At 41.4% G+C, this 10,715-nt stretch overlaps 3 non-coding genes across 3 annotated transcripts; 1 reads left to right on the top strand and 2 right to left on the bottom strand.

Annotated features, from left to right (window-relative positions):
* Nucleotides 1-3,130: 3,130 nt before the first annotated feature.
* LOC141425153 (U6 spliceosomal RNA) lies at nt 3,131-3,238 on the top strand. The gene has a single exon (XR_012450245.1). It is a non-coding gene; the product is annotated as a U6 spliceosomal RNA (small nuclear RNA).
* A 2,545-nt stretch (nt 3,239-5,783) lies between these two features.
* LOC141425074 (U1 spliceosomal RNA) lies at nt 5,784-5,944 on the bottom strand. Its single transcript, XR_012450183.1, has one exon. It is a non-coding gene; the product is annotated as a U1 spliceosomal RNA (small nuclear RNA).
* A 2,727-nt stretch (nt 5,945-8,671) lies between these two features.
* On the bottom strand, nt 8,672-8,780 carry LOC141425244 (U6 spliceosomal RNA). The gene has a single exon (XR_012450326.1). It is a non-coding gene; the product is annotated as a U6 spliceosomal RNA (small nuclear RNA).
* Between the last annotated feature and the right edge of the window lie 1,935 nt (nt 8,781-10,715).

The raw sequence follows: 10,715 nt of genomic DNA, 5'->3' as shown, positions 1-10,715 counted from the left end.
GTTTCAATTGGTATTTATCTGAAGTTTTTCTTATGCTCAGACTGCAGTTATGGGCTTTGGGGAAGAAAACCACAGAAGCAAAGTACCATTCTTCTCACACCACAACAAGGGTTCTTATCACTTGTTCTTTTTGTTGGTGGGTTTTTTTATTTGTTTTGTTTTTGGTGACACTGGGGTTTGAACTTAGCCTCACACTTGTTGGGCAGGCACTCCACCAGCCCATTTATCATTTTGGGTATATATACATAAATGTATGTATATATACACATAAATGTATATATGTACACATATATATACATATATATATAAAATGAAAACTAAATGAGGACTGGGTGAGGTTCAAGTGGTAGGGAAATTGCCTACCAAGTTTGAGGCCCTGAGTTCCTGAGTTCAGTCCCCAGTTCTGCCAAAAAAAAAGTGCTTTTAAATTTCTGAAAAAATGAAATGCATTTTCTTTCTTTCTTTTTTTTTTTTTTTTTCTTCTCCTTCCCCTTTCACTATTGGTTTTTGAACTTGTGACTTTGTGCTTAAGGCACCCTTCCAGCCCTGTTTTCTGACGTATTAGTTTAGAATGTAAGTTTGGCTGATACAATAAAAAGAAGCAACAAAATAATTAAAATATGACCAGGTGTAGTGGTACATGACTATAGTATCAGTTTCAGCTACTCTGGAAGCTGAGGAGGGAAGATCACTTAAGCCCGGGAATTGGAATCCAGCCTGAACAATAAAGTGAGACCCTGTCTCAAAAAAAAAAAAAAAGCCTTGCTTCCATTTCCTGAGTGGGAGAGGAAATGTTTCTCTTTTTCTCACCCATACCTTGTCCATATTTTATCCCGTTATACTAAAATAAATCCTCACTAAAACTTCAAAAAAAAAAAAAAAGTTCCTCTCTCATAAAGGTCTAGCTAGTTGGGCAATTTATTTCATGACAATGGTAAGAGATTCTGGTCTTTTTTTTAAATTTCAAAACTGAAGTTTTGAACTCAGGGCCTCACACTTGCTAAGCAAGTGTTGTAACACTTGAGTCATGCCCCCAGCCCTTTTTTGCTTTAGTTATTTTTCAGATAGGGTCTCGAGCTTTACTTGGGCTAGCTTTGGACCTTGATCTTTCTACCTCTGCCTCCTAAGTAACAGATTTTAGGCCACCATGTCCAGTTTGTCCTCTGAGATAGGATCTTACTTCCTTTTCACCCAAGCTGGCCTCCTATATCTGTATCTCAAGGCGGTTGAATTACATCTGTGAGCCACCACACTCGGCCCAGCTTACTTTTATCTTGCAGCTCTGTAGTAGCTTCTGTAGCTACAATGGAAACTCCCATTCTTTCTTTCTGAAGACACACATGGAAGTTGCACATTTTATTTTCTGCTCACTGTTAAAGAAGAGACTGAATTTTGGGAGTGAACCAGCAGTCTCTGCCAAAGCTTTGCTGCAAGCATCCTGAGTGACAGATGGATACAGAAACCCCAGGAATCCAATGCACATTACCACTGAAAATCTCAACTGTTATCATCTGGATATCACCATTAAGGAATTGACACCAACCACTTTCACTCTACAGAGTCCCCTGCTCTGAGCCATTTCCATCTTTCTTTGTCCCATCCCAGCTTCCTTTCCCCTCCCTTTCAGGAGTAAACCAAATTCCTCAACTCATTTGAAGTGTTCTTGCTTTTGTTGGTGGAACTGGGATTTGAACTCAGTCAAATAGGTGCTCTACCGCTTGAGCCACACCTCCAGTCCACTTTGCTCTGGTTATTTTGCAGATGGGCAGGGGGGTGTCTAGAGCACTATTTCCCCTGGGCAGGCCTCAAACTGTGATCCTCCTGATCCCAGACTCCAAGTAGGTAGGATTACAGGGGTGAGCCAGCAGTGCCCAGCTCACTTGAAGTGTTGTGTTTTGTTCAGTCACAATCAGGCCCTCAGGGTTTCACCTTCTGCTCTGAAAGGATTATCAAGATATTTTCTAAAAGAAGAACCTTCCTTTAAAATAAAATTGTTAGAAATCCCAGCACCTTAAGATCATCCCACCAATCGATGAGGCAATTTTTTTTTTTTTTTTTTTTTGGTACTGGGGTTTAAACTCAAGGTCCACGCCTTGAGCCACTCTGCCAGTCCTTTTCTGTGATGGGTTTTTTTCAAGCTAGGGTCTTTCAAACTATTTGCCTGGGGTAGCTTTGAACCATGATCCCCCTGATCTCTGCCTCCTGAGTAGCTAGGATTACAGGCATGAGCTACTTGCGAAATAAAATATTTTTTGTGTTTGCCTCTCCCTGCAAGTTGTTCACATGACAACCAGGACCACAGGCTGAAGCTACTGTTCACAATAGTGAACAAGACCATAAATGATTGGGGGCATGGGGGAGAAATGACCCAAGCCTTATATGCACATATGAATAAAAAAAAAAAAAAAGACCATAAATGATGGTAGACTTTATTCTCAGGCTCCCTTGGGTTTCCCCCATACCTTTCTCTCCCTCAGCCTCTCCCCTCCTTCCTTTCCCATCATGATACTTACAGACCTTTGTTTTCTCAAAACGATTTTCGAAACCACATTTGACTAATATATAAATAACAGTGGGGTATCTAATTACTAATTTCAGGGCCAGGCTGGTAGGGTGGCTCAAGTGGTAGAGCAACTGCCTAGCAAGCATGAGGCCCTGAGTTCAAATCCCCTTACCACCAAAACCAAAAAGAACTTTTAGTGAACACCCGAAGGTGTTGTGCACAACATTTTCACATAGACGGTGTATTTAATTCTTACAAAAAAATTATCTGTTTTATAAACATTGAGATGTAATGATCTGAATCAGATCTGTTTGAATTCCTAAATCTGTACCATTTCCACTATAACAGCTATGAATTGATTTTATTTGTTTTTGCAGAGCTGGAGATGGAATCCAGGGTCTTGTGCATGCTGCACAAGTACTCACTGAGTCACACCTCCAGCCCCCAGCTATGAATATTTCTCTGAAGAAATTAAGGATTGCCACAATTTCAAGGGACCAAACCTCTGAAACTGTCACTAGAAGATCCCGAACTAAAATTAGCCATGTGAGGTGTGTTTATAAGGGAACAGTAAATTCTGTACCAAACTCAGTCCCTTTGGCCGTGGTTCTCAAGAAATAGTCCACAGTGCTCACTTCGGCAGCACATTTAGTAAAAATTGGAACGATACAGAGAAGATTAACATGGCCCCTGTGCAAGGATGACAAGAAAATTCATGAAGCTTTCCATATTTAAATAAATAAATAAAAATAAAATAAGAAGTAACCCACAGCACCAGTGACTCACGCCTATAATCCTAGCTCAGGAGGCAGAGATCAGGATGATCTTGGTTAGAAACAAGCCTGGGGCAAATACTTCATGAGACCGTATCTGGAGGGGGGTGGGGTGAGGAATGCAACACAAAACAGGGCTGGTGGAGTGGTCCAAGCGGTAGAGCACCTGCCTAGCCTAGCAAGTGTAAGATCCTGAGTTCAAACCCATTACAGCCAAAAACAACAACAAAAAAGTAGCCCACCGTCAGAATCACCAGGGACCCTTAATAAAAATGAGGGCCTCCATGGGGCCAGGGATATAAATCAGTGGTAGAGTGCTTTCTTAAATTTCAAAAAGACCTGGGTTCCATCCTCAATGCTGGAATAAATAAATAAATAAATAAATAAATAATGTGGTCTGCTTGAATCCCTTCCCAGACTACTGAATCTGACTTCTGGGAGACACAGTCTGTGAATCTGAATTTTAAATCAGACTCTAGAGCATGCTAAGTTTGCAAGTCACTGGTTTTGTGAACAAACTGCAAGGAAGGGCTGTCATCCTCCTTCCTATGACTGCCATATTTTTGTAATTTTTATAGCTTGTTAGCACTCTTGTCAGAGGCTGGAAACCAGGAAGGCTAGAATTCATTCCTCTAAATTATTCATTTAACAATTATTTACTGCATGCTGTCAAATGTGGCAGGCATAAGAAAGGAAACACATTGCTTTTGAAATGTATTCTAAGGGAGGGCAAATGACTAGGAGGGAGGAAGATTTCAAAGCAAGGGTCAAGAGGAAGTTACCTGAATGGCCGATCACTCACATGGACTCTGAGTGTCCCTGGAGACACAGCTGCAATAATGTAGAACTGCACAGAAATTGTTGGTTAGATGTATGCTACCATAGTACAGGACTGGAGCATGCCTGCCTGGATAAAGACAGAGAGGCAGGAGCATTATTTCTCCTCTGCTAGCAGCAGACAAGCCAGATTTCTACATCTTACCTTGCTGGGAAGGGATGCAAAAAGTATGCAAAGACCAGATCCACAGTTTTTTTTTTTCCCCTGATCCAGTAATCTAAGCTTCTAGTTTGACCAATTTTTCCACTTCAAAATCCTGGTTTCTAACTGAGGGCAGAAGAATGGCCCAGGAAGCAAAGACTAACTTGTTAAATTGGTTTGGAGCTGTCGACCACCTGCTGGGGAGGCGATGGGACCAGTCAGTCACCGGTAAACAAGCCTGGCATTGCTGTAAGAGTTATTCAGCAGGCAGCCAGGATCAAAAGGCTTGAAGGGGGGCTGGGAGGTATAGCTCAGAAGTACAGTGCTCCCCTAACATGTGTGAGGCCCTGCCAGGTTCAATGCCCAGCATGCTTGGAAAGAAGAAAAAAAAAACAAAAAAGTTACAAACATGTGCATATCTCCTGACCGTGAAATTGTACTTCATGGAACTTACTGTGAGGCTGTAAACAGAAATAAGGGCAAAGATGTATATACATGCATGTTTACTGCAGCATCTTTTGTTTGTTTGTTTGTTTTCAGTACTGGAGTTTGAACTCAGGGGCTACACCTTGAGCCACTCCACTAGCCCTTTTTTTTGTAATGAATTTTTTTTCTTTTATTATTCATATGTGCATACAAGGCTTGGGTCATTTCTCCCCCCTGCCCCCACCCCCTCCCTTACCACCCACTCCACCCCTCCCTCTCCCCCCACCCCCTCAATACCCAGCAGAAACTATTTTGCCCTTATTTCTAATTTTGTTGAAGAGAGAGTATAAGCAATAATAGGAAGGAACAAGGGGTTTTGCTGGTTGAGATAAGGATAGCTATACAGGGAGTTGACTTGCGTTGATTTCCTGTGCGTGTGTGTTACCTTCTAGGTTAATTCTTTTTGATCTAACCTTTTCTCTAGTTCCTGGTCCCCTTTTCCTATTGGCCTCAGTTGCTTTTAAGGTATCTGCTTTAGTTTCTCTGTGTTAAGGGCAACAAATGCTAGCTAGTTTTTTAGGTGTCTTACTTATCCTCACCCCTCCCTTGTGTGCTGTCACTTTTATCATGTGCTCAAAGTCCAATCCCATTGTTGTGTTTGCCCTTGATCTAATGTCCACATATGAGGGAGAACATACGATTTTTGGTCTTTGGGGCCAGGCTAACCTCACTCAGAATGATGTTCTCCAATTCCATCCATTGTAATGAATTTTTTGAGATGGGGAGATAGGGTCTCAAAAACTATTTGCCTGTGCTGGCTTTGAACCTGGATCCTCCTGATCTCTGCCTCCCAAGTAGCTAGGATTACAGGTGTGAGCCACCTATCACTGATGCCCGGATGCAGCACCTTTTTTTTTTTTCCGGGACTGAGGTTTGAACTCAAGTTGTTGCACTGCTGCACTTGCTAGGCAGGCACTCTGCCACTTGAGCCACTCTTCCATCCCCTGTAGCATTTTTTTAATGAAAAAAAAATTTTTTTCATTAAAAAAAATTTTTCATTAAAAAAAATTTTAATTTTTCATTAAAAAAAATTTTTTTTTTAGGGGAGAGCGCGAATGCGGTCTCCCACTACCACAAATTATGCAGTCGAGTTTCCCACATTTGGGGAAATCCCAGGGTCAGCACATCTGGAGTGGAATGGATAAGCCTTGCCCTGGGAAAACCTCCTTCATGATCATGGTGTCTCCTCTGCCAGGTAAGTATAAAGGTCATCTTAATTTTTTTTTTTTCCAGAACTGGAGTTTGAACTGAGGGCCTCATGCTTGCTAGGCAGGAGCTCTTACTACTAGAGCCACTCTACCAGCCCTTCTAATTAAAAATTTTAATCGAAATCAGGTATACACTGGCATTCGCCTATAATCCCAGCACTCTGGAGACTGAGGCAGGATTGCAGGTTTGAGGCCAACTTAGTGAGACTCAAAAAATTAAGGTAAAAAATTTAAATCATACTTACCTGCAACTAAAACATCAGTCAGTATGAGGTTGATGATGGAACCCAGTAATTGTTTTCCTCCAGTCCATCTCACTAGTTCCTCTCCCCAGACTGTCAGCTATATTACCTGTATTTTTTCCTATCTGCTTTCATATCTCGTAATCATATGCTCATTCTGACATTTTTTTATTTTTTTCCATTTCAGACACTATTCATTGACTTCCTATTAAGATAAATAAGACTTTAGCTACTTACACGTACCACTTCCACTTTCCTCAGTCTCCCAGTATCACAATTGTTAGGTCAGTAATCAGTGTTTGTGTTACTGTGATTTCACAGGCATTACCTGCTCCTGTGCCAAAGAGTATGTTGGGATTGCAATTTAGTTTTTGACTTGTTGTTTTCCTGATGAAACTGAAGTTTTGTCAGGTTTGGTCACTCCCCCCATATGCCAAATAGCAGAGAAAGGAGATTTATTACATAGCCCGGGACACATGGTGGAACAAGGCAAAGTAAGCACACACAGTCCATCTTCAGCCATCTTCTGGGACAGGCATGAGCTTTGGCTTCAAATAGACAAAGAGTTAGGGCAGGGGACAAAATGTATGCAGAGTTAAACAGTGCAGATCACAGGTACACTCTCTGGTCACTCTCTTGGTCAGAGTAGTCAGGTTGGGACTGCTTGACTATGACCTCAGCGTCATCAGGAGTGCTCCTTCTCCAGGGTGTTGACCATTAGGTCTGTCCTGAGGAGAGTTTGCTGTTCTCTTTTTCTGGAGAAGTTTCCTCCATCCCTCCTTGTAAACATGTTATCTGTAAGTTCCAAGGTGACTGCCAAGTGCACGGCTTAGAATAATAACAACAAAAATACAAATGGAGACAAACCTGTTTTTGGTTAACTCATGGGCGAGTAAGGAGTCAGTGCTTTTCAGCAAAAGCAATTTAAGCACCTCTCATAACTACAGTTACTGCCTTACTTACATTTGCTTAATTTTTTTTTTATGGGACTGAGGTTTGAACTCAGAGCTTCATGCTTGTAAAACTGGTGCTATATTACTTGAGCCACACCTCCATCCCATTTTGATCACATTATTTTGGAGATGGGTGTCTCTCAAACTATTTGCTTGGACTGGGCTCAAATTATGATTCTCCTGATCTCAGCCTCCCAAGCTGCTAGGATAATAGGCATGAGTCACAGGTACCCAGTGGGAAACCAATTCTTACCATGAGGGTTTCTAGTGACCAGACAGACACACAGATGACTAAATATAAAACAAAGGAAATAAGTAAGTAGGTGATGGGACAAGTAAGATGCCAAACAGCCTACAGAAAAGGGACCTGGCCTGGCTCCATAGGGGATAGGTGTTGGATGAGTAGTATTTTAAGTAGAACAAAAAAGGGGTTCCTTCTTTCCTCAAGTCACGGAAGTGTGAAAATACATTAAAGTATATTTCGTATTTGAGGAAGAGCAAAAGCCTGTGTGGTTGGTACCTGAAGAAGATAGAAGCAGAGAGGAGAAATGAGACCAGATCATGTCTGGTCTTGAAGACCATGCTTGGAACGTGGACCTGCTTCTGAAGGTAATAGAGACATGATCAGAAATGAGTACAAATTGGGAGCCATGTCTCATGCCCGTAACCCTAGCTACTTAGGAGGGTGACATCGGGAGGTTCGCTGTTCAAGGCCATCCAAGGCAAATTGTTCATGAGACCCTCATCTCTAAAGTAACCAGAACAAAATGAATGGATGTGTGGCTCAAGAGGTAGAGCAACTGCTTTAAAAGTGTGAAGCCCTGAGTTCAAACCTCCAGTCCCACCAAAAAAAAAGTATGATAAAAATCACATAGCATAATATTTGCCCTCTTTGTACATTTCTAAATGTACAAGGCAGTAGTGTTAACAGCTCTGTTTCTCCCCCTCTCCACACACCTAGTGATCACAAGTCTACCTTCTCTTTTTGTAAATTTTACTGCTTTAGATATCTCCCATAAGTGGAATCATGTATTATCTGTCTTTTCATGAGTGGCTTATTTCGCATAGCATAATGTGTTCATGTTTTCTTCATGGTGCTGTGTGTCAGAATTTCCTTTTTTTTGAGGGGGGGGCAGTATTGTAATGGGTTTGAAGTCAGGGCCTTGCTCTCACTAAGCAAGCACTCTACCACTTGAACCAATGTCTTCACCCCTTTCTCTTTAGTTATTTTTCAGATAGGGTCTTGTGCTTTTTGTCCAAGCTGAACTCAGAGCATGATCCACCTGCTATGCCTCCTGAGTAGCTGGAATTACAGGGGTGTGAACCACCATCCCTGGCTTGTTTATCAAGACAGGATATTGCTGACTTTTTGGCTGGGCTGTCCTCAAACCATGATCTCCCCTAGCTCTGCCTTCTGAGTAGTTAGGATTGTAGGCGTGAGCCACTACTCTTCCCTCAATTTCTATCATTTTAAGGCTGAGTAATATTCTATTGTATGTATACAGCACATTTTTTTCTTTTCTCTCTTTTTTAATGGAATGCTTCACAAATTTGTATTGTCACCCTTGTGTGGAGGCCATGCTAATTTTCTCTATATTATTCCAATTTTTAATATAGGTGCTGCCTAAGTGACCACTTTCCTTAGTACTGGGGCTTGAACTCAGGGCCTACGCCTTGAGCCACTCCACCAGCCCTTTTTTGTGATGGGTGTTTTCGAGATAGGGTCTCTTGAACTGTTTGCCTGGGCTGGCTTTGAACTGCAATTCTCCTGATCTCTGCCTCCTGAGTCACTAGGATTATAGGCGTGAGGCACTGGCATTGACTTTTTTTTTTCTTTTTTTTAAGAAATGAAGTCTTAAGGTAGGTGTGGTGACATCCACCACCCTACCACACCCACTTAGCCAGACTTGGGAGGCTAAGTCAGGAGAATTGTGAGTTCTAGGCCAGCCTGTCTACATAGAAAGTTCAAGATCAGCCTTGGCTATATAGCAAGACTATCTCAAAAAAAGAAAAAGAAATGGAGGTTTTTCTATCTCACTATGTTGCTGAGGCTGGCTGCAAATACCTGGGTTTAAGCAATCCTCCTGCTTTGGGACTCTAGATGCAAGCCACTGTGCCTCCCTTCTATTTTAACTTTTTGAGGGATCATTATACTGTTTTCCGTATCAGCTGCACCATTTTCCATTCAGTTATTTACCTTCTTAACAGTCTTGACATTTGCATTCACACTGCAGATCAATCTTGGGCTAATCTGCTGACTCAGCACAGTGGCTCACAATGATCCTGACCTACCCAGACACAATCGAACAAATATTCCTAATGAAGTAGTAGAAATTATTAATTTAAATTTGATTGAATACCATCCCTCAAGTGCATTCTTTTTAAATGGGGCGTAGGCATACAGCATTTCTGCTGTGCAGTCAAGTACAATGAGTCTTTGAAGGAAATACCTTTGTGGGATTGGATCCAGTTCTGATTTTTTTCACAGAACACCATTTTTATCTGCAAAAGGACTGACAGAAAATTTGTTGTTTTACAGACTTGAATACTTGGTAGACATTTACTCAATGTCAAATAGAGTAAGATTCCTTTTTTTTTTTGGCTGCACTGGGGTTTGAACTTAGGGCCTCATGCTTGCTAGGCAGTTGTTCTTAACCCTTGAGTCCCTCTGCTTGCCCCTTTTTTGTGATGGGTATTTTCAAGATAGGGTCTCAAAAATTATTTGCCCAGGCTGACTTCGAACAGTGACCCTTCTGATCTCTGCCTCCTGAGTAGCTAGGATTACAAGCTTGAGCCACCAGCGCCCAGCTAGTGTATATGTGTGTAATTTGTTTATTTGTTTGTTTACTTAATTATTTACTTATGTGTATCTGTATTTATTTATGTTGTTGGCAGTGATGGGGATCAAACCTAAGGCCTCACATAGTCTAGGCAAGTACTCTTCTACTGAGCTACAACTCCAGCCTTCATAAATGCTTTTAAACTTTTTCCATTTTAATATCAAATATAGCAAATATATACAAATGAAGTTCTTTTCAAGAGTGCAAAGATCTCATACCAATGAACTATTGGTTTGGTTTTTTTTGGTGGGACTAGAATTTGAACTCAGGGCTTCAAGCTTGCAAAACAGGTACTCTACTGCTTGAGCTACACCTCCAGTCCAGTTTTGCTCTAGTTATTTTGGAGATGGGGGTCTCTCAAACTATTTGCCTGGGCTGGCTTCGAACTTCAATCCTCCTGATCTCAGCCTCCTAAGTAGTTAGAATTATATGCCTGAGCAACCATGTCCAGTGGTACATAATTTTTTGATTAGGTAATTTCATATGGGAAAGGTAGGGAGATTTTGGAGATGTGATAAGGTCCCTAATCAGTTGGCTCTAACTTAATGAAAAGGGAAATTATCTTGGGTGGGCCTGCCATCATCACCCTGCACTGAAGACCTTGAGAACCAGCAACTCAGCAACCAAGAACAACATTAACCAGAACCATTTTTCATAATTCTGAAAGTGGTTAAAAAAAAAATCAGAGGTAGGAAGACCAGTGAGGAAGTCATTGCAAGAGCTCTGATGAA

This window comes from Castor canadensis, chromosome 7 (assembly GCF_047511655.1).
Source record: "Castor canadensis chromosome 7, mCasCan1.hap1v2, whole genome shotgun sequence".
Lineage (NCBI taxonomy): Eukaryota > Metazoa > Chordata > Mammalia > Rodentia > Castoridae > Castor > Castor canadensis.
Note: the sequence above shows the minus strand (reverse complement) of the source record. Positions and strands in the feature narration are given on the sequence as shown.